This window comes from Hyla sarda, chromosome 10 (assembly GCF_029499605.1).
Source record: "Hyla sarda isolate aHylSar1 chromosome 10, aHylSar1.hap1, whole genome shotgun sequence".
In the NCBI taxonomy this organism is placed as follows: Eukaryota; Metazoa; Chordata; class Amphibia; order Anura; family Hylidae; genus Hyla; species Hyla sarda.
In genome coordinates this window covers 139,922,206-139,945,827 of record NC_079198.1, presented here as the reverse complement: position 1 = coordinate 139,945,827, position 23,622 = coordinate 139,922,206, and the positions used below count along the sequence as shown (strand labels likewise).

Below are 23,622 nucleotides of genomic sequence, written 5' to 3'. Positions count from 1 at the left end.
CAGGTTTCTGAGGCTGAACTGGGAAGAAGGAGGAAGCACATGGGCAGGGATGGGGCTATCCTGCCATATTGTTGTCTTCTTATAGACCAGTGTTTCCCTGGTTGGGAAACACTGTTATAGATTATGGTAAATGTGGAACCTGCAGAGGATGCCATGAAAATATACAAACCCCTGGAGAGGAGAGGAATGATATTATAGGTGCACAGTGCATCGTATGGAACCGAGGAAATGCTGTGTCACTGTGATCAGCACATTGTCACTCAGCTTCGCAGGAGTCCTGAAGAGCAAAAGTGCAGCTGTAAACAAAGTGATGTACCAGCCCAGGAATAATACACATAGTGATGTCATAGTCTAAAGATAATACACACTGTGATGTCATATGATAAAGATAATACACACTGTGATGTCATATGATAAAGATAATGCACATAGTGATGTCATAGTCTAAAGATAATACACAATGTCATGTCATATGATAAAGATAATACACTGTAATGTCATAGGATAAAGATAATGCACATAGTGATGTCATAGTATAAAGATAATACACACTGTGATGTCATATGATAAAGATAATACACACTGTGATGTCATATGATAAAGATAATGCACATAGTGATGTCATAGTCTAAAGATAATACACACTGTGATGTCATATGATAAAGATAATACACTGTAATGTCATAGGATAAAGATAATGCACATAGTGATGTCATAGTATAAAGATAATACACACTGTGATGTCATATGATAAAGATAATACACACTGTGATATCATAGTATAAAGATAATACACACTGTGATGTCGTATGATAAAGATAATACACACTGTGATGTCATATGATAAAGATAATGGACACAGTGATGTCACAGAATAAGAATCATGCACACAGTAAGGTCACAGTACAGATATTAAACAATGATGTCACTATATACAGATAGCCAACCTGGTCATTTTACAATACAGCAATAATACAAAAACTGATGCCATATGGAGGTATAATGCACATAGTGATGGTATAATGCACACAGTGATGTAATATGATAATATAATAAATACAGTGATGGTATAATGCATACAGTGATATATGAAGGTATAATGTATACAGTGATGTCATATGAAGGTATAATGCATACAGTGATGTAATATGATAATATAATGCATACAGTGATGGTATAATGCATACACTGATATATGAAGGTATAATGCATACAGTGATGTCACATGATGGTATAATGCACACAGTGATGTAATATGATAATATAATGCATACAGTGATGTAATATGATAGTATAATGCATACAGTGATGGTATAATGCACACAGTGATGTCATATGAGGGTATAATGCATACAGTGATGTAATATGATAGTGTAATGCACACAGTGATGTCATATGAGGGTATAATGCATACAGTGATGTCATATGAGGGTATAATGCATACAGTGATGTAATATGAGGGTATAATGCATACAGTGATCTCATATACAGGTATAATGCATACAGTGATGTCATATGACAGTATAATGCATACAGTGATGTCATATGAGGGTATAATGCACACAGTGATGTCATATGGTGGTATAATGCACACAGTGATGTAATATGATAGTATAATCCATACAGTGATGTCATATGAGGGTATAATGCACACAGTGATGTCATATGGTGGTATAATGCACACAGTGATGTAATATGATGGTATAATGCATACAGTGATGTCATATGAGGGTATAATGCACACAGTGATGTCATATGATGGTATAATGAATACAGTGATGTCATATGATGGTATAATGCATACAGTGATGTCATATGAGGGTATAATGCACACAGTGATGTCATATGATGGTATAATGCATACAGTGATGTCATATACAGGAATAATGCACACAGTGATGTCATATGATGGTATAATGCATACGGTGATGTCATATGATGGTATAATGCACACAGTGATGTAATATGATGGTATAATGCATACAGTGATGTCATATGAAGGTATATACAGAACAGTGGATGTGGTGTTCAGAAGCTAGGAAAGCTGGGTGGCTGCCCCTAAAGAAGCCATGTAGGCAGATAATTTGATATTTGACATTTTTTAGGGAAATGATCTTGAAGAGAACAAAATTACAATTCAGCAGGAAGGAAGGAGGATGCTTTAGGTTTGCAGCACAGTTCCTGCCTCATTGGAGGTGATGATAGAATGATATCAGTCTGATGCTGGGGAGCGACATATAGCAGCAGCGCAGTATCATGGGAGGCGATGGGGGCGACAGCAGGTGAAGCGTCCGATAATATCCAGCTATTTATGTTCCAGTTTCGAAGCAAACATCTGGGGATTGATATGGCAACACCACCTTTTCTTTTCTTTTTATTGCACAGATGGTAATAACTATTAGCGGGGGCCAGAGGGCCCGGGATAAAGCGCTTTCTACTTCTTCCTCTCTGGTGTCGTGAGGAAATAAATGGGGATAGCAAAATAAAAATACAGCTATAGATACTCCAGATGTTGCAAAACTACAACTCCCAGCATGCCCGGACAGTCATTGGATGAATGATGTATAGATGCACCCATTCTATCTGGACCGCAGAATCTAAAGGTTCTGCTTACCTTCACAACCATCTAAAGCAGTGGTCTCCAAACTGTGGACCTCCAGATGTTGCAAAACTACAACTCCTAGCATGATGCCCACATATGCATGCACGCTCAGCTCAGCCAAGTATGCATGTATTAAGAATGGGGGAAGGGGAGAAAGCTATTGCCAGACAGAGAACAAAAGGATTCAGCATGTTCAAATCCAACATGCCCGATGCTTTAAGACAGTGGCACTCAAACTGTGTAGCTCCAGCTGTTGCACAACTACAACTTCCATCATGAACGGACAGCCGTCGGCATAAGTTTCGCCCCAAACTTTCTACACACCCTGTGCGACATCTAAATCTACATTACTTTACAGATACAATTCTCTCTCCTGTTGCTCTGTGTCAGTCCTCACTTCGGTCCTGGCGTTCTATTCATATATTCTATTCTTTAATTCCCTGCCAGACAGTAGGGGTTTGCAGAAAATATAATTGTACAGAATAAAAATGAATTAAATAAATAACTGAATATAAATATATATATATATATACACACACAGCTATAATTCCCTGCTAGACGTTGGCGGTTTGCAGCAAAAGAAATTATGGAGAATAAAAAGAAACAATAACAATAAAAACAAATATATATATAAATAAATAAATACATATTTGAATATATATATATATATATATATATGTATGTATAGAAAGATATATAAATATCTTTATTTATTTATTTTATTAGCTATTTTTATTTTCTACAATTTCATCTGCTGCAAACTCCCCACTTTCTGGAAGAGAACTATAGCTGTGTTTTTATTCATTTTTATATGTAATTTTTTATTTTATTTATGTATTTATTATTTTATCATTTTGTTTTTATTCTCAACCACTTCATCTGCTGCAAACCCCCACACTCTGGAAGGGAGTTATACCTGTCTTTTTATCTCTATATATATATATATATATATATATATATATATATATATATATGTATATATATATCTTTATGGCTAAGTTTCCACTTGTTTTTTTTTTCTGGCAGTTTTTGGAAAACTGTAACTGCAGTTTTTTAGCCAAAGTCAGAAGTGGATCCATGAGGGAGGAGAAGTGTAAGTCCTTCCTTTATATGTCCAAGTCCTTTTGAATACATTTCTGGCTTTAGCTCAAAAACTGCAGTAGCAGATATCCCAAAACTGCCAGAACACTGCGATAACACGTCCTAGATTTGAATGAACTTATCGTATGGAATACTTTCGTCTTTACATAGTTGAATGCGCTGACAACAAAATCACCAAAAATTATCAATGGAAATCATTAACCCCTGGAGGTCTGGATATGGAGTCACATTCAAAATCACAGTGGAAAACCCCACTACAGGCTGATCCAACTTTATGTAATGTCCTTAATACAAGTCACAATGAGGCTCAGTAGTGTGTGTGGCCTCCACGTGCCCGTATGACCTCCATACAACGCCTGGGCATGCTCCTGATGAGGTGGAGGATGGTCTCCTGAGGGATGTCCTCCCAGACCTGGACTAAAGCGTCCGCCAACTCCTGGACAGTCTGTGGTGGATGGAGCAAGACGTCCCAGATGTGCTCAACCGGATTCAGGGGAACTGGCAGCCAGTCCATAGCATCAATGCCTTCCTCTTGTAGGAACTGCTGACACACTCCAGACACATGAGGTCTAGCATTGTCTTGTATTAGGAGGAACCCAGGACCAACCGCACCAGCATATGGTCTCACAAGGGGTCTGAGGATCTCATCTCGGTACCTAATGGCAGTCAGGCTACCTCTGGCAAGCACATGGAGGGCTATGCGGCCCCCCAAAGAAATGCCACCCCACACCATTACTGACCCACAGCCAATCTGGTCATACTGGGGGATGTTGCAGGCAGCAGAACGTTCTCCACAGCGTTTCCAGACTCTGTCACGTCTGTCACATGTGCTCAGTGTGAACCTGCTTTCATCTGTGAAGAGCACAGGGCACCAGTGGTGAATTTGCCAATCTTGGTGTTCTCTGGCAAATGCCAAACGTCCTGCACATTGTTGGGCTGTAAGCACAACCCCCATCTGTGGACGTCGGGCCCTCATACCACCCTCATGGAGCTGTTTCTGACCGTTTGAGTGGACACATGCACATTTGTGACCTGCTGGAGGTCATTTTGCAGGGCTCTGGCAGTCCTGCTCTTCCTTGCACAAAGGCGGAGGTATCGGTCCTGCTGCTGGGTTGTTGCCCTCCTACGGCCTCCTCCATGTCTCCTGATGTACTGGCCTGTCTCCTGGTATCGCCTCCATGCTCTGGACACTACGCTGACAGACACAGCAAACCTTCTTACCACAGCTCGCATTGATGTGCCATCCTGGATGAGCTGCACTACCTGAGCCACTTGTGTGGGTTGTAGACTCCGTCTCATGCTACCACTAGAGTAAAAGCACCGCCAGCATTCAAAAGTGACCAAAACATCAGCCAGAAAGCATAGGAACTGAGAAGTGGTCTGTGGTCACCACCTGCAGAACTATACCTACATTGACCCTTATTTACTAAGAGTGTTGTGTAGGTTTCTTTGTGGGTTTTAATTCCCTACAATTTATTTCCCACGGTATTTACTAAGGTTTACTACATTTTCCACTTTCCCTACATTTTGCTTTCTTTACACCTGCTCTGATCTGTCGGGTTTTCCTCGGCTGAAATCCACCACATTTTCTGTGGAAACTTTAGTAAATATGTTGGGATTTTGTGAAAATGTCGGGAATATGCCCCTTTTCTGTGACCACGCCCCCTTTTCACGACGGTCATGCCCCTTTTTCAGGTTTTCTTAGCAAAAAGGAGAGTTAATTGGGGGTTTTCAATTCAGGCGCAATTTCAGGCACAGATTCAGGCGCAGACAGAATTTCAGGCGCATATTCTGGCGCAGACAGAATTTCAGGCGCAATGCGCCCCGAAACTGGCGCACAACCCGACAAAACATGTCGGGTTTGCAATAGTAAATGAAGGCCATTGAGTTGTTTAAGTGTTCCCTTTATTTTGAGCAGTGTATATCTTACATATATACACAGACATTGGGGTTGGGGGGGGGGGGCAGCGTCACAGCAGAGGAAACTGTAGACAACGAAAATAAATAAATAAAAATATATCAATATATATATATATATATATTAGATAATAAAAACACAGCTATAATTCCCTTCCAGACAGTAGGGGTTTGCAGCAGATGAAATTGTACATAAAATAAATAAATTAATAAATAAATACATACAAATAATTAAAAACACAGAGAAATAAAGGGACTTTATACCTGGCATGGCCCCCGCGTCCCCCTCCCCTTATCATTGTTATATATGAGAAAACAACCTTCGGAAACTTCATTTGGATCAATGTGACTTTAGTGATGGATTCCTAAGCACTCCAGAAGCGTCGCTTACTTTTTTCGGATACTTGGCGTCCTGGAGAAGGTTTGGAGATCGCTGACGTTTAGGAAAATTGCTATTTATGGCATAATGACTAAATTTACCCCAGTGAATCAAACTGGTAGCAAGCGGTGATATAAATAGAGCTTCACTGCTGTCTGGTCAATCCATTATTTATTATACCTGTGCCAACCGCTCCGAAAAGGGCTTTTCTGGTCTCCCGGACTACGTTATACTACGATACTACGTAACCGCGTCCGGAGAAGAAGGAGAACATCAGGGCAGAGGTGACACCTTAGGCCCCGTACACACTACAAAATGACTCCGTTTTAAAGTTCAGTCTGAAAATCAGCGGAAAACAGCAGTTACAAAATCCTATACGGCCGTTAGAAAATCCCATTATAGTCTATATAGGCCAGTGTTTCCCAACCAGGGGTGCCTCCAGCTGTTGCAAAACTACAACTTCCAGCATGCCCGGACAGCCGTTGGCTGTCCGGGCATGCTGGGAGTTGTAGTTTTGCAACATCTGGAGGTCCGCAGGTTGGAGACCACTGGTCTATGGGATTTTTCTAATAGCCATTTTAACCCGTTATAGCCCGTTATTAATAACGGCAGTCATTTGATGACGGAAGATAGTAACGGGAACACTATTTCTTCCGTTACTATCTTCCGTCACAAAATAACGGCCATTATTAATAACGGGCTATAACGGGTTAAAGCGGCTATTAGAAAAATCCTATAGACCAGTGGTCTCCAACCTGCGGACCTCCAGATGTTGCAAAACTAAATCTCCCCCGTGTGTCTAGAACAGTGGTCTCCAACCTGCAGACCTCCAGATGTTGCAAAACTACAACTCCCAGCATGCCCGGACAGCCAACGGCTGTCCGGGCATGCTGGGAGTTGTAGTTTTGCAACATCTGGAGGTCCGCAGGTTGGAGACCACTGGTCTATGGTATTTTTCTAATTTTAACCCGTTATAGCCCGTTATTAATAACGCCAGTTATTTGGTGACGGAAGATAGTAACGGGAACACTATTTCTTCCGTTACTATCTTCCGTCACAAAATAACGGGAATTATTAATAACGGGCTATAACGGGTTAAAACGACTATTAGAAAAATCCTATAGACTAGTGGTCTCCAACCTGCGGACCTCCAGATGTTGCAAAACTACAACTCCCAGCATGCCCGGACAGACAACGGCTGTCCGGGCATGCTGGGAGTTGTAGTTTTGCAACATCTGGAGGTCCGCAGGTTGGAGACCACTGGTCTATGGTATTTTTCTAATTTTAACCCGTTATAGCCCGTTATTAATAACGCCAGTTATTTGGTGACGGAAGATAGTAACGGGAACACTATTTCTTCCGTTACTATCTTCCGTCACAAAATAACGGGAATTATTAATAACGGGCTATAACGGGTTAAAACGACTATTAGAAAAATCCTATAGACTAGTGGTCTCCAACCTGCGGACCTCCAGATGTTGCAAAACTACAACTCCCAGCATGCCCGGACAGACAACGGCTGTCCGGGCATGCTGGGAGTTGTAGTTTTGCAACATCTGGAGGTCCGCAGGTTGGAGACCACTGGTCTATGGTATTTTTCTAATTTTAACCCGTTATAGCCCGTTATTAATAACGCCAGTTATTTGGTGACGGAAGATAGTAACGGGAACACTATTTCTTCCGTTACTATCTTCCGTCACAAAATAACGGCCATTATTATTAACGGGCTATAATGGGTTAAAACGGCTATTAGAAAAATCCTATAGACCAGTGGTCTCCAACCTGCGGACCTCCAGATGTTGCAAAACTACAACTCCCAGTAGGCCCGGACAGCCAACGGCTGTCCGGGCATGCTGGGAGTTGTAGTTTTGCAACAGCTGGAGGCACCGTGGTTGGCATACACTGCCATAGGGTTTGGAGCACAGAGCTCTCTGCTGACATCACGAGCACAGTGCTCTCTGCTGACATCTCTGTCCATTTTAGGAACTGTTCGGAGCAGCATATGTTTACTATGGGGATTTTCTCCTACTCTGGACAGTTCTTAAAATGGACAGAGATGTCAGCAGAGAGCACTGTGCTCGTGATGTCAGCAGAGAGCACTGTGTTCCAAAAAGAAAAGAATTTCAGCAGCTAATAAGTACTGGAAGGATTAAGATTTTATAATAGAAGTAATTTACAAATCTGTTTAACTTTCTGGCACAAGATGATTAAAATAAAAATAAAAAGTTTTCCACCGGAGGACCCCTGCGCACATACAGAATCATATATCACAGTCCATGTCCCAGACAAGAGATATTTAAACCTTAGAGCAGTGTTTCCCAACCAGGGTGCCTCCAGCTGTTGCAAAACTACAACCCCCAGCATGCCCGGACAGCCAACGGCTGTCCGGGCATGCTGGGAGTTGTAGTTTTGCAACATCTGGAGGTCCGCAGGTTGGAGACCACTGCCATAGACTATATTGGGATTTTGTAACGGCCATATAGGATTTTCTAACGGCCGTTTTCAGCTGATTTTCAGACAGAACCTCGTACGGATCTTTAAAACGGAGTCATTTTGTAGTGTGAAAAAAGCCTTAGACTGGGGGGGGGGCGGGACACAGTTCTAGGGCTACATAATCAGCTCCACCAAGAGGCCACAACACAGAGCAATGTAACAGAATAATGACGTCATGTATAATGTAAATATTTAGTGCTGAGAAATAAACCTTCCTTATATACAATGTTGCAGCTTCTTAGATGAACACAGGTGCAATTTACATAGGGGCCCGAAAGCAAAAGGAAGAACCTGTCTGGTTGCCATGGTAACTGAGCCACCATGTCTGGTGTTACATCTCCCATCAACTATTGCATTTAGAGAAAAGTCATATATATGTGTCAGGTGTTATACTAGAACCTGAGGGAAAACTATAACAATACAGAAACTGGCTAATGTTTCCAATACAACCAGCAGAATAGTGAGTGCAGCTCTGGAGTATAATACAGGATATAACTCAGGATCAGTACAGGATAAGTAATGTAATGTATGTACACAGTGACCTCACCAGCAGAATAGTGAGTACAGCTCTGGGGTATAATACAGGATATAACTCAGGATCAGTACAGGATAAGTAATGTAATGTATGTACACAGTGACCTCACCAGCAGAATAGTGAGTACAGCTCTGGAGTATAATACAGGATATAACTCAGGATCAGTACAGGATAAGTAATGTAATGTATGTACACAGTGACCTCACCAGCAGAATAGTGAGTACAGCTCTGGAGTATAATACAGGATATAACTCAGGATCAGTACAGGATAAGTAATGTAATGTATGTACACAGTGACCTCACCAGCAGAATAGTGAGTACAGCTCTGGGGTATAATACAGGATATAACTCAGGATCAGTACAGGATAAGTAATGTAATGTATGTACACAGTGACCTCACCAGCAGAATAGTGAGTACAGCTCTGGAGTATAATACAAGATATAACTCAGGATCAGTACAGGATAAGTAATGTAATGTATGTACACAGTGACCTCACCAGCAGAATAGTGAGTACAGCTCTGGAGTATAATACAGGATATAACTCAGGATCAGTACAGGATAAGTAATGTAATGTATGTACACAGTGACCTCACCAGCAGAATAGTGAGTACAGCTCTGGAGTGCTGACCAATTAGTTGCGGGTGTGGTCGTGCTTCAGCTGTGCTGTGTGTGTCTGCTGTGTCTCCTGAGCTCCAGGGAATTACCATCTATTCCACCTGGGACCTGCTTCCTCCTCCCCAGGGAGGGAGTGGGTTTCCAGGCATGAGTGAGGGAGGCGAGGCCCAGGCTTCTGCTCCTTGGACTAGGCCGCAGGGGAGCAGTAGAAGCCAGCAAGCGGCCGGAACATCGGAGGATTTGGGGGTGAGGCGTTCCACCAGGAGTCGCAGCAATGCTGCTCCAACTCCCCCCACAGAGACGAGAAGCTCCAAGGTGGGATCCTCCTTGGGAAAGCTGGGTGCTGCCAGTGGAAAGCTGGGTTCGTCCGGAAGAAGGCAGAGTACTCACGGAGGTGAAGCCGACCTCAGTGAGGAAGGCTGGGGAGTGCTGAGGACCTGGGAGTCTATTTCCAACTATACCTCCCGGGTAAAAAGTCACCTCCGTGAGTATGAAGACGCCTGTAAGGCCATCAGGAGGCTCCGAGAGGAACTGCGCTGTGCCCGTGCCAGGGCTAAGGTAACTCCTAAACTGAAAAAAACTGAGATCAAGGCAGAGATAAAAAGACTTATGGCTGACATGCAAGTTTTGGAGGAGAGGAGAGCAGCATTACTGGAGAAGAGTGGGCCATTTAAAGAAAAATTGGAAAATGAGGAGCGCTTCAGGGTGAAAGAAGAAGAAAAAAATAAAAGGTTGATGGGGCTGCAACCTGACAGCCAGGTGGATGATGTGGAGGAGATGGAGGAAGAACTACAGCCAGATCCACCTGGTGGCCTGCGGCAACAGCAGCAGGCCCCGTACAGTGGGCCCCCTGCACAGCAACCAGCAGTATCACCTGCCGACTCAGGGGAGGACAGTGACAGCAGCTACCAGGGAGGGGCGCTAATGGCCCAGATCCGCATGCTGGAATCCCCAGTGTGTCCTCAGAATCTGGTGTTTGGAGATGAGCTCCCAAATGAGGCACCTGGGGGTAAGAAGAAAAAGAAGACCAAGCCAAAGCAGCAAGAAGTGGTGAGTTACATCTACACCCCCCTCCCTGTAAACCCTGAGTCGGCCGCAGGGTCAGCTCATTGTGCAAGCCCCGTTACCCAGCCCAGCCCGTGTTCTGTGGTGGACTCGGTGCAAAGGTGCGGGGAGAGTACAGATACTAAAAGGGCGCAGAGCTCCATGCCTGTTTGCAGTAGCAGGGATGGAGCAGAGAAGGCATCGGCCGAAAGGCCGTACAGTGAGGGCGGCCCAGCGGTGGGCAGAGAGGCAGACTCCGGTGCTGTAGTTCGCTCCCCTGTGGGAGAGGGGGGTGACTCAGTGCTGGAGGTAGTAAAGGGCATAACGGACACTCCTAAAAGTAAAGAAAAACGTTTATTTTGCATTGGTGCCGCTGATCCCATTGATCAGCGGCGCCATGAGAAGACTGAAGATGATGCTGATGAGGCGGAGGGCACTAATAAGAACAGGGCTGGGGCCTCCTCTAGACCGGGCAAGCATGCTGCCCGGTCCCTTAAAGGGCCAGCGGAGGTTGTCCCAGCCCCAGTGCCCCGTGATGCTGAGGCAAAACGGGGAAAAACATCATCATCATCATCATCATCCTCATTTCCCGGATTTGCTATTTCTGGTCCAGCTAGAGTGAATGAGAAGGTAAATGGGGGTGCGGGGTGTATGACTGGGGAGAGGATGGAGGTTAATGTTATTGGAGAAGGTGATTTTGCTGTTGCTGTAATTGGGGGTGGTGGTGATGGGACTACAGATGAGGCTATTGGAAACAATGTTGTTGGGGGAAGTGCTAATGTTGTCATTGGGGGTGGTGGGGATGTTGTCATTGGCAGTGGTGTAGGTGTAGGGTCTGGTCCGGTTGCCCCCCCAGTGGTGACAGACCATAGGAGTTATGCCAATGTCACTGCTGGGGGAAGTAGAATATTTTCCTCGTCTCCTGACTCTAGGGACGGTTTATTGCAGCGACGTCTCCTGGAATCTCTGAAAAAGGGGGAAAGGTCGATTAATGTAGAGGGTAGAGCAGTTGATCTGTCTTTCTGGATAGAGAGACACGGTCTCTCTGCCTTCCGAGAGGAAAGAGGGGGCGATACTGTGTGGTCCCTCCCAACAGCCGGGGCAGGTAGTAACCGTAGGAATGTGGTCCGTCTTCGGTGGCAGGGCGAAGATATGTGTCCTTCAAGGACCAAAGTGGTTGAGCTCTTGCTAAAGATGGGCTTCAAGGCAGTCGATATCTTCGCCTTGATACATCCCTACGGTGCTACTGAATTCGATATCAGTTTTGTTCGGCCAGAGGGGCTTGAGCTTTTCTGGTCGAATTATGAATTGATAAAGAATGAGCCCGGCTGGCGAGATTTTGCCGTACAGGCATTGTCTCGTCAAAACGAAATAAAAAAAGTGACCGTTTTGACCCGTAACGAATCACTCTCTTGTGTTGACATCATCACCTGGTTAGGACGGTATGGCGAGGTAATGGGGGTCCCGCAGAAGAACAGGGACGAGTTTGGCATCTGGTCAGGAGCCTGGACGTTTTTGGTAAAACTTAAGCGTTCAGGAAATACAGTTACCCATATTCCATCCTCTGCCTTTCTCGGTAGGGATCGTATCCAGATTTTCTACCGGGGTCAGCCGAAGCTCTGTCACAGATGTGGTGACCCCACACACTTCAGTGCAAACTGTACGGTGCAGAAATGTGCCTTGTGTGGGGGTGTAGGCCATCTTGCCGCATCTTGTGCGGAGATTAGGTGTCACCTGTGTGGTGACTTAGGTCACCCATTCAGTCGTTGTCCTCGTTCTTTCGCTAATGCGGTCTTGTCCCCAGCGGGTGAAGATCACGAGCCGGAATCTGCTGGGGAGGGGACTAGCAGGGGTGGAGGAACTGAGGGGTCAGTGAGGAACAGCAAGAGAAAGACACCAGCCCAACTAAGACGTCTTGATAAACGCCAAAGGGATAGGGTGATGGGGAAAGCCCGGGTTACTGGGACGACCTCTCATTCTGTCCCAGAGGCCAACCTTGCTGCTGAGACCCCGAGGGATGGCGAGTTGAATGAGGAGGTCAGGAGGATCCAGAATGAGGAAGGTGCCATCTCCTCAGATAGCGTGGAGGAGGATGATGGGGGATGGCAGAAGGAGACACGAAAGCGGGGTACAAGTAGAAAAAAGGGAGATTTAAGATCTTCTCCCACCCTGGTCCAGGTGCCAAAGGAAGGCAAAACTGACTCCCCTCTGGTTGGCCTTTCCAATCGATTCCGACCCCTCAGGGACATCTCCTCCTCTTCTTCGGAAGGGGAGGATGAGGGGGAGGTGGCAGAGGGGCTTCCAGGGGGCGCCGAGTCCTCTTCCCCTGGGGAGGTTATGTCCTCAGGGGAAAAGACTGGCCTAGAATCCGGAGATGAGGAAAGTAAAACGACGTCTGGTGAGATGGACACTTCTATTTCTCTAAAAAGGGTGAAGAGTTCTTCTGATGTGGAGGGTGAGAAGGGGAGTGGGAAAAAGAAAGCTGTTTAACTCAATCACCCTTGATGGCGGCACCCTCTCCGTTGACGCTGGCGTCCATTAATGTCGCCAGCATTAAGTCAGATACAGCTCGTTTTGCTGCCTATGATTTTTTTGCCCATATTAATGCTGATATTTTATTTTTGCAGGAGACCAGGCTAACAGATATGTCATCTATCTACAAGGCTAAAAGAGAGTGGAGGAATGGGCCCTCCTACTGGTCTCTTGGGGCCGAGCCGTATAGCGGAGTGGCGGTCCTTTTTACCGCAGCAGTAGAATGCCGACGGGTTATCGAGTTAGAAATGGGGAGGTGCCTGATCTTAGATGTCCTCATGAGGGGACAAGAACTTCGCCTTATTAACATCTACGGCCCACAGTCTAAGTGGGACCGGAAGTGTCTCTTTATGAGGATCAAGCCCTATCTTTTTACAAGTCGACAGGTGGTCTTTGGAGGGGACTTTAATGCTGTCACGAGGCCCCAAGACAGGGGAGGTGCCAGAGACAAGCTGACTTATGATAGCGTCGCCCTTAATAGCATAGCGAGTGAGGCTCGCCTGGTGGATGTCCACATCCGGCACACCCCAGGCCACGCAGGATTCACCTATCATAGGGGTAGTTGTAGGTCTAGGATAGACAGGTTTTATTTAAAGGAGGAGGCCGTCTCTTCAGCAGTGTCTGTTGTTGAGGTGGAGTTCTCCGATCACTGTTTAATTTTGTTTTCTCTGAATGTCACAGAGACCCCCCGGATGGGCAGAGGCTATTGGAAGCTGAATTCGTCTCTCTTGGAAGAAGCGGAGATAAGACAGTCCTTTGAGGATTTTCTTCAGAGCCAGGTACCATTGCTGGGCCTTTGTAGCAGTAAGTCAGAGTGGTGGGAGATCTTCAAGGAAAGGGTTGCGAGATTCTTCCGCCAGCTCTCGGGCCTCAGAAGCCTAAACAGGTACCGCTTGTACCAGGGCCTGAGGAAGAAACTTGAGAACCTTGTCTTGACTGGAGGTAGCCGAGAGGATATCTCCAGAGTGAAGTCCTTGTTGATGAAGTGCCAGTACGATAGGCACGCATCTTTGGTTTTTGAGAGGGATTACGGGAAGTATCGCTCGCCCGACCCTTACAGAAACTGCAAGATGTCAGTGAATAGTAAAATAGTCTCAGGACTGATTGATAGTACAGGATCCTTGAAAAGGTCCAGATCAGGGATCCTGGAGGTCGTCAGATCCTTCTACTCGCACCTCTTGGGAAGGAAGGATCTAGATCCAGATAAGGCATCAGCTTTCTTGGCTGAAACCGTCCCTGAACCAGGAGTAGACCCCTCTCTTGACGTTTTGACAGAGATGATCCAGGAAGAGGAAGTCAGGATGGCTATTGATGGGCTTGCCCTCAAGAAGTCACCCGGTCCAGATGGCTTAACATCTGAGTTCTATAAGACCTTTAAGGACACTTTGGTTCCCCTCTTGACCGCGGTTTTTAATGAGTGTCTATCCTCGGGCACTCTGCCAAAGTCAATGAGGAGGTCAGCGCTGATCATCCTGTCAAAGGGTAAAGACAAGTCCCACATTGAGAATTGGCGTCCCATAGCACTTCTCAATGCGGACAGAAAGATTCTGGCAAAAGTGCTGTTTAACCGGCTGGTGAAGTTTGCACCCCGGCTCCTTTCGGGGGCTCAGCATTGCTCTGTTCCGGGCCGCAGTACATTTAGTGCTGTGCTCGGTGTCCGGGAGGCTGTGGAGCAGGGTAGGGCTGGCCACTGGAAGGGGTTCTTGCTGTCCTTGGATCAGGCAAAAGCGTTTGATCGGGTTAACCATGAGTACCTCTGGTCTGTTCTTCTGAGATATGGCCTGCCGGGGGTTTGTTGATTGGCTTAAGACCTTGTATGCAGGGGCAGAGAGTTTCCCGCTTGTGAATGGTTGTATTGGTCGCTCCTTTGAGGTTGGATCTGGTGTCCGTCAGGGTTGTCCTTTAAGCCCTTTGCTGTACGTGTTTGCAATTGATCCTTTCCTTAGGAGGATTGATTGTGGACCGTTGGCGGGGGTGAGAATGGACCTGGCGGTGCCGGATTCGGCTCTGAGGGCGGTAGCATATGCTGATGATGTCACTGTGTTTGTCTCCTCACAAGAGGAGGTCAGATGGGTGATGTCAGAGGTGGACTGCTACTCGAAGGCATCCGGGTCCAAGATCAACCAGGATAAGTGTGAGAGTCTCTGGCTGGGAGGGGGAGATCCTAGTTTTGACCTCCCGGACGCCCTTCCAGAGCCCCAGGAATCTGCAAAAGTTCTCGGCATTGAATTTGGCCAAGGGGATTACCCCAAACAAAACTGGGACAGCAGGCTTAAGATCGCCGCTCAGAAGGTGGATCAGTGGAAGGGTTGGTCTTTGACCCTCCGGGAAAGGGTTAACCTGATCAAAACATTCCTGCTCCCTTTGTTGATATATCTGGGCAGTGTATGTATGTTGCCAGAACCTCTCTGGACCCGGGTCTACAGTGTGTTCTTCCAAATGTTATGGGGGAATAGACTGAACCTAGTGAAGAGGGAGGTTACTTACCGTACAAGGAGACTAGGGGGGTTGTGTATGGTCAACCCCGTGGTATTCCTAGTGAATACCTTTCTTAAGACCAATATAGCAAACCTCAGAGAGGGCTCCTCCGTGGGTATCCTCCTGTAGGGGATGGTTTCGGCCTTTCTTCCAGGAATGGGAGACAGGAGGGCAAGTGAAGGATCTCCGCACACCACACGGGCATCTCCCGGCTTATGCTACCCCGGTTCTGAAGGTTATTCGTCGGTGGGGTCTGGGGATGGGGGAGATTAGGACTCTGTCGAGGAAATTCCTTGACAAGGGGGTCCTGTCTTCCCATTTCCAGAGGCCATTGGCGCTCAAGGACTGCCCAAGTCGGGATCTGGAGGAGGGTTTAGAGCTTTTGAATTCTATCAGGATCCCCTTGAAGTTTTGGGACTTGACTTGGCGCTGCTTCCATGGGAAACTGTGTGTGAGGGACAATCTGAAGTGCAGGAGCTCTGATGACCGGGGATGTCCCCGCGAAGAGTGTGGAGGCATGCTGGAAAGCATGGAGCATTTTCTGCTTCATTGTCCCTTTAACACAGAGGTTTACACCAGGGTGGGCGCTTCCATTGGTTGGCCTCGGCTGGCCAGTCTCTCCTATGCGGAATGGGCCTATGGGGCATTCAGAAACCTTGGAGGCTGGGACCGGTGCACTTTATTCCTAGTCAGCTCAGTGGTTAGGTACTACACGTGGAACGCACGGTGTTTAGTGTCAACGCAGCGTAAAATCCTCCCTGTGGATGTGGTGGTTAGGAACATTCTCGGTGACCTGGTGAAGGTGCGTTCTCTGGAGTACGAGAGGCTGGGTGCTGGCAGGGCCTCTCGTCTGTGGAGGGGCTCTGCCTTTAAAGTGCCTTAGCCCGTTGTCTCCCCCTGGTGGTGGGCTGATGCTGGCACATTAGTCTTTTTGTTTTGAGCAGTTGGTTTATGGTAATATAGGGCTTGCAGGCACTGAACTTGAGCTTTAGGGGTTTGTTGTTTGGCTTATAGTGTTATATGTATTTGTTATTGTATTTATTGTTGTAGTCCATTTGTATACTTATGTATTGTATATATTGTTAGTCTGTGTATATTTTATGTAATGTATATACTGTATATATTGTGTGATGCCACCTGGGGTTTGGGTTTAGTTTAGGTTGGGTGGTGGGTTAAAAGGGGGGAGGGGGTTTGTATGGGACTTTTATATATACAGAAAATCCTGGACTGGTTCATGGACGTCTGGTAACATGTACTGGGGGCTTGGGATGCGGGACCAGCTCAGGGCCAAAAAATAAATAAAAATAAACAAAAAAAAAAAAAGTGGTGTTATTTTGTTTGTGTTGTTTTTTTATTATTTTGTATATATTATTATTGTTGTTGTTGTTATTCTTTTTGGTATATTACTGGTATTGGGTTTTTGGTATTGCAACTGGGCCAGGAAATTCACATTTAGTATTAGTGTATATAGTTTATTAGTATGGTATGGGTATAATGGGTATTATAGGAATATGTCTTTTGTAAATATTGTATATATTTGTTTGTGTGCAGGAATGAGTGTTGGGTGGACCGGTGTTGTATTTTATGCTATGGTGTTGGTTTTATGATTCGCTATATTGATATGTTCTGTCGGATATGGTATGTTTATGTTTTGTAATTTTTTTTATTGTTATGTTTGAAATTTTAATAAAAGATCTACAGGATATAACTCAGGATCAGTCCAGGATAAGTAATGTAATGTATGTACACAGTGACCTCACCAGCAGAATAGTGAGTACAGCTCTGGAGTATAATACAGGATATAACTCAGGATCAGTACAGGATCAGTAATGTAATGTATGTACACAGTGACCTCACCAGCAGAATAGTGAGTACAGCTCTGGTGTATACAGGATATAACTCAGGATCAGTATAAGCTAAGTAATATTTACAAAGTCTACATATATATCTCATATCTATCTATATTAGGGAATAGTTTATAAAACACTTTCTCATCATTTTTCATGCAAACTTTGCTTTTCTTCCCTCTCTGGGGATTTAATCCACAATACATTCAGACAGACGCTCTGCCGGCTAAGTAAGAGTTAACGCCATTCCGTGACTGTCATGGAGCAGAGGGGGATTATCTTGGTTATTGTTGTCACTGTCTCCTGCTGCAGCACCTTGACCTCCTGGAGGAGATAGAAGGTAGATCCCAGACGCTCGTGTACCGTGTATCCAGGCCAGCTGGGAATATTTAGTGTAATCACAAGGCGCAGATTGGCGCGGCCATGTCTCTTCCATGTAATCTTATGCTTATTGCTGAAAATTGCCATTCTGACTTGTGTCAGGTATTTTTAGCCGCCCTTTCCTGGGCTGATGAAAGCTTTTCCTATAGTAAACATGTAGTTTGAGACCAGACAGAAGTGACTCACAATCGCCTCTAATTCCAGCCGCACTTTGCAGCCGGAGAAATTCATTTCCTGAGCTGCAGACTGAACACTTTACTCTCTTATCTAAACACGTCAGGAGCGCGTGGACCGCGCCGATGAAAAGGGAACCTCCACGGCGAGAGCGTCCAGTCTACATGGAGAGGACCTCCAGTGGGGTCTAAACTATGGACAACCCGGACCCCCGTGATTAGATAGTGATTGGCGAAGTGGGTCGTCTCTAGGGTCCTGGCCGGTATCTTAATGGTACAGCCGGTATTTTGGCCACCCTGCCGGTATTTTTATATTAAAAATATTTATCCAACCAATTCTCCAACTTGTAGATTATTGCACCATAACCTATACCAGTGTTTCCCAACCAGAGGTGCCTCCAGCTGTTGCAAAACTACAACTCCCAGCATGTTGGACTATATAGTAGTATATAGTATAGGTCAGTGTTTCCCAACCAGGGGTGCCTCCAGCTGTTGCAAAACTACAGCTCCCAGCATGTTGGACTATATAGTAGTATACAATATAGGTCAGTGTTTCCCAACCAGGGATGTCTCCAGCTGTTGCAATACTACAACTCCCAGCATGTTGGACTATATAGTAGTATACAGTATAGGTCAGTATTTCCCAACCAGGGGTGCCTCCAGCTGTTGCAAAACTACAACTCCCAGCATGTTGGACCATATAGTAGCATTTAGTATACGTCAGTGTTTCCCAACCAGGAGAGCCTCCAGCTGTTGCAAAACTACAACTCCCAGCACGTTGGACCATATTGTAGTATATAGTATACGTCAGTGTTTCCCAACCAGAGCGCCTCCAGCTGTTGCAAAACTACAACTCCCAGCATGTTGGACTATATAGTAGTATATCGAATAGGTCAGTGTTTCCCATCCAGAGCGCCTCCAGCTGTTGCAAAACTACACATCTCAGCATGCCCAAACAGCCGTTGGCTGTCCGGGCATGCTGGGAGTTGTAGTTTTGCAACAGCTGGAGGCACCCCTGGTTGGGAAACACTGACCTATACTATATACCACTATATGGCCCAACAGGCTGGGAGTTGTAGTTTGGTAACAGCTGGAGGTGCTCTGGTTGGGAAACAGTGACCTATTCTATATACTACTATATAGTCCAACATGCTGGGAGTTGTAGTTTTGCAACAGCTTGAGGTACCCCTGGTTGGAAAACACTGACCTATACAATATATTACTATATAGTCCAACATACTGGGAGTTGTAGTGTTCGTTTGGGGCAGCTGCTGACCCACAGGCTGAATCAGGGCATTCTGGGAGTTGTAGTTAGTAACTAACTGCAACTCCCAAATTTGGTTAAAAAAAAAAAAAGACAAAAGGGTTAAAAAAAAGTCACATCCAAACTAAAATGGTCCTGTTAAAAACTACAGATCGGGGCGCAAAAATTGAGCCCTAATACAGCCCCGTATAAGGAGAAATAAAAAAGTTATAGGGGTCAGAATAGGACAAAATTTCCCCCACATATGTGTATCCTGTGATGTCACGCATATGTGGTGTCTGGGGTGTTGCAATGGTGAATGAAAGGGTCTGGTGGTATTAACCCTTAGTTGTCGTGATGCCAGGGTGCGGTTTTCTTAATAGTAATGTTCCTGCCGCCAAACGGCCCACAAATGGCAGGGATAATAAACGGAATGTCCACAGCAGATTTTATGAAGTAAACGGAAAACTTTACTATAACTGGTATGCAACAGTCTTTACAATTCTGCAGTCTTTCGGAGAGAACCGGGATGCAGGTTCCTCACAGGTTTTTTATGCAGGCCACTGTGCTACTAATTATGGGATTTTAGCTGGTAGTAGTCACACAGGATTGGATAGGTTGAGCTTGATAACTCACGGTTTTAGTGGCTGCTGGTTCTTTAGGCTTTGGCCTACTTGAGATGAATGAAGTTTTGCTGATTGTGCTTGATAGTCCGGAACTAAGAGCAGGAACAAGAGAGCGAATTTAGTGACTACAGCCCCTTATATAATAGGGGGCTGGATGAAGCTTATTGGCCAGCAAACCTGTAAGTCCTGAACCCAGTGAACTCTGGGTACATCACATGACCCAGTAAGGTCCTTAAACAATTATACATCACAACTGCACATCACATGACCCGGGAAAGGTCCTATACATTTATATTTCCTATACATTAAACAATATATCAACATAATTTATATGAAGCGACCAAGGGGCAAGCCCTGCAGGAGAGCCCTATGGAAATGGAGGGACTCTGGCTGAGGGGACTTTAGACAAGGACAGGACCAGGTCCTGTACCGGGACACCACACATATATAATTACTTATGCAAATGAGCATGGCCGGAATTTTTTTGCAAGAAAGGTGGGGACCCTACGTGCTGATAAGGCAACCTCCACAGCGAGAGGGCGCAGACGTCCAGTCTGCACAGAGAGGACCTCCAGAGGGGTCTCCACTATGGACAACCCGGACCCCCGCCATCAGACAGTGATTGGCTAAGTGGGCCGTCACCTGAGTGCTCCGGGGCCTAGTGAGTAGAGTGGCAAGAGCCGGGGCCCCGTACAGGTGGACCCCCTGTCATCAGACACTTAGGGGGGAGATTTATCAAAACCTGTGCAGAGGAAAATTTGCCCAGTTGCCCATAGCAACCAATCAGATCACTTCTTTCATTTTACAGAGGCCTTATTAGAAATGAAAGCAGCGATCTGATTGGTTGCTATGGGCAACTGGGCAAATTTTCCTCTGCACAGGTTTCCATAAATCTCCCCCTTATTCTCTATCCTGCGGATATGGAGATTATTTTATACGTTTATTTCCCCAGATAACCCCTTCAATCTACGGGGAGACCGGACACTGAGGGTCTGTTCACACGGGCGGAATTCCACATGCGTGTGACGTGTGAACGGAAGTGCGGAATCCCATGGAAGTCTATGGGCTTTAATTTGAGGCGGAATTCTGCAAGCGGAAATTCAGAAGTATTAATGGACCCTGAGTGTTTGGTTTCCCTGCAGCGCCACCACAGGGTACACCATGCCCATATAAAGGGGTACTCTGGAGGAAAAAAAAATTTCAAATCAACTGGTGCCAGAAAGTTCTACAGATTAGTAAATTACTTCTATGTAAAAATCTTAATCCTTCCAGTACTTATCAGCTGCTGTATGCTCCACAGGAAGTTGTGTAGTTCTTTCCTGTCTAACCACAGTGCTCCCTGCTGCCACCTCTGTCCATGTCAGGAACTGTCCAGAGTAGAAGCAAATCCCCATAGCAAACCTCTCCTACTTTGGACAGTTCCTGACATGGACAGAGGTGTCTGCAGAGAGCACTGTGGTCCGACTGGAAAGAACTACACAACTTCCTGTGAAGCATTCAGCAGCTGATAATTACTGTCAGTCTGCGGGGCCCCTGGCTAATGCTGTATATACAGCCATTTGTAATGCAGAGTTTTACGTTTCAGGACTGACATGTTTCGGGGCGTTCACCATCTTCACACCTTTGGGATATATATATTTTATTGCTGTTTTCTAAAACAGCTGGACGCCCCAAGGGAGCGGAGTTACTGTAGGAGGGAGCAGCCACTGATTCACCTTCTTGTCATTTCCATGGCTGGAGGGGACTCATTGTGCGTTGTTATTCTCTGTGGCAACAGCAAAGACTAAGACACCGTAGAGAAGTGTCAGCAAAGTCCTCGGAGTTTACTCATAACCCCAGAGTACAGGCCGGGTCCATAATGGGCTCCGACTAAAGGGGATACGGAAGATGCACATGGCTTATATCTGTACAGTTATATATTATATGGCCTATATGTACAGTTATATATTATATGGTCTATATGTACAGTTATATATTATATGGTCTATATCTGTACAGTTATATATTATATGGTCTATATCTGTACAGTTATATATTATATGGTCTATATGTACAGTTATATATTATATGGTCTATATCTGTACAGTTATATATAATATGGTCTATATGTACAGTTATATATTATATGGTCTATATCTGTACAGTTATATATTATATGGTCTATATGTACAGTTATATATTATATGGTCTATATGTACAGTTATATATTATATGGTCTATATCTGTACAGTTATATATTATATGGTCTATATGTACAGTTATATATTATATGGTCTATATCTGTACAGTTATATATAATATGGTCTATATGTACAGTTATATATTATATGGCTTATATCTGTACAGTTATATATAATATGGTCTATATCTGTACAGTTATATATAATATGGTCTATATCTGTACAGTTATATTTTATACGGTCTATATGTACAGTTATATATATGATATGGTCTATATGTACAGTTATATATTATATGGTCCATATCTGTACAGTTATATATTATATGGTCTATATCTGTACAGGTATATATTATATGGTCTATATGTACAGTTATATATTATATGGCTTATATCTGTACAGTTATATATTATATGGCTTATATCTGTACAGTTATATATTATATGGTCTATATCTGTACAGTTATATATAATATGGTCTATATGTACAGTTATATATTATATGGTCTATATCTGTACAGTTATATATTATATGGCTTATATCTGTACAGTTATATATTATATGGTCTATATCTGTACAGTTATATATAATATGGTCTATATGTACAGTTATATATTATATGGTCTATATGTACAGTTATATATTATATGGCATATATCTGTACAGTTATATATTATATGGCTTATATCTGTACAGTTATATATTATATGGCTTATATCTGTACAGTTATATATTATATGGCTTATATCTGTACAGCTATATATTATATGGTCTATATGTACAGTTATATATTATATGGCTTATATCTGTACAGTTATATATTATATGGTCTATATCTGTACAGTTATATATAATATGGTCTATATGTACAGTTATATATTACATGGTCTATATCTGTACAGTTATATATTATATGGTCTATATGTACAGTTATATATTATATGGTCTATATCTGTACAGTTATATATTATATGGCTTATATCTGTACAGTTATATATTATATGGTCTATATCTGTACAGTTATATATAATATGGTCTATATGTACAGTTATATATTATATGGTCTATATGTACAGTTATATATTATATGGCTTATATCTGTACAGTTATATATAATATGGTCTATATGTACAGTTATATATTATATGGTCCATATCTGTACAGTTATATATTATATGGTCTATATCTGTACAGGTATATATTATATGGTCTATATGTACAGTTATATATTATATGGCTTATATCTGTACAGTTATATATTATATGGCTTATATCTGTACAGTTATATATTATATGGTCTATATCTGTACAGTTATATATAATATGGTCTATATGTACAGTTATATATTATATGGTCTATATGTACAGTTATATATTATATGGCATATATCTGTACAGTTATATATTATATGGCTTATATCTGTACAGTTATATATTATATGGCTTATATCTGTACAGTTATATATTATATGGCT

The 23,622-nt window shown here is 43.9% G+C and overlaps 1 protein-coding gene and 1 long non-coding RNA gene across 3 annotated transcripts in view; one reads left to right on the top strand and one right to left on the bottom strand.

Moving 5' to 3' along the window:
- Positions 1–23,622, bottom strand: part of PLEKHG5 (pleckstrin homology and RhoGEF domain containing G5) — a 351,187-nt gene that overhangs the window by 247,465 nt on the left and 80,100 nt on the right. The window lies entirely within an intron of this gene.
- LOC130294645 (uncharacterized) overlaps positions 20,508–23,622 on the top strand; it is an 83,226-nt gene continuing 80,111 nt past the window's right edge. Inside the window, exon 1 of the long non-coding RNA XR_008848567.1 lies at positions 20,508–20,628. This is a non-coding gene — a long non-coding RNA (uncharacterized LOC130294645). The remainder of the gene's footprint in view (positions 20,629–23,622) is intronic.